This window comes from Triticum dicoccoides, chromosome 5A (assembly GCF_002162155.2).
Source record: "Triticum dicoccoides isolate Atlit2015 ecotype Zavitan chromosome 5A, WEW_v2.0, whole genome shotgun sequence".
NCBI lineage: Eukaryota > Viridiplantae > Streptophyta > Magnoliopsida > Poales > Poaceae > Triticum > Triticum dicoccoides.
In genome coordinates, this window is record NC_041388.1 from 123,882,069 (window position 1) to 123,883,580 (window position 1,512).

The following is a 1,512-nucleotide window of genomic DNA, read 5'->3' on the forward strand; positions in this document are numbered from 1 at the left end:
AAGGCAGAGGTGCGCGAGTGCGACCAGGGGCATGCGTGTACGCGGTGAGCGCGGACTCCAGGAGCGGCGGCCTCGGCGAGTATGGGCGGCTATGGCAATGGATCGAGGAAATGAGCAAGGGGGGTGGAGGAGGAGCTCACAACGATGCCGATGGTGAGGTCGGGGAGGCCGGGGGTGGACCGGAGAGGCGGCAAACGACGACGGACGACGAAGATGTACGCGGTGAAGATGGCGGCGAGGGCGAGCGTTCGAGGGATGCGTCGCTCGATCCGGTAGCGTAGTCGAAGGAGATGATGACGGGGATGAAGGAAATATGCCCTAGAGGCAATAATAAAGTTATTATTTATTTCCTTATAATCATGATAAATGTTTATTATTCATGCTAGAATTGTATTAACCGAAAACATAATACATGTGTGAATACATAGACAAAAAAAGTGTCACTAGTATGCCTCTACTTGACTAGCTCATTAATCAAAGATGGTTATGTTTCCTAACCATGAACAATGAGTTGTTATTTGATTAACGGGATCACATCATTAAGAGAATGATCTGATTGACATGACCCATTCCATTAGCTTAGCACCCGATCGTTTAGTATGTTGCTATTGCTTTCTTCATGACTTATACATGTTCCTATAACTATGAGATTATGCAACTCCCGTTTACCAGAGGAACACTTTGTGTACTACCAAACGTCACAACGTAACTGGGTGATTATAAAGGAGTACTACAGGTGTCTCCAAAGGTACATGTTGGGTTGGCGTATTTCAAGATTAGGTTTTGTCACTCCGATTGTCGGAGAGGTATCTCTGGGCCCTCTCGGTAATGCACATCACTTAAGCCTTGCAAGCAGTACAACTAAATGAGTTAGTTGTGGATGATGTATTACAGAACGAGTAAAGAGACTTGCCGGCAACGAGATTGAACTAGGTATGGGATATCGACGATCGAATCTCGGGCAAGTAACATACCGATGACAAAGGGAACAACGTATATTATTATGCGGTCTGACCGATAAAGATCTTCGTAGAATATGTAGGAGCCAATATGGGCATCCAGGTCCCGCTATTGGTTATTGACCGGAGACGTGTCTCGGTCATGTCTACATTGTTCTCGAACCCGTAGGGTCCGCACGCTTAAGGTTACGATGATAGTTATATTATGAGTTTATGCATTTTGATGTACCGAAGGTTGTTCGGAGTCCCGGATGTGATCAGGACATGACGAGGAGTCTCGAAATGGTCGAGACATAAAGATTGATATATTGGAAGCCTATGTTTGGATATCGGAAGTGTTCCGGGTGAAATCGGGATTTTACCGGAGTACCGGGAGGTTACCGGAACCCCCCGGGAGCTATATGGGCCTTAGTGGGCCTTAGTGGAAAAGAGAAGGGGCTGCCCAAGATGGGCTGCGCGCCTCCCTCCCTCCCCTAGTCCTATTAGGACAAGGAGAGGTGGCCGGCCCCCCCCTCTCTCTTTTCCCCCTCCGTGAATCCTATTCCAACTAGGA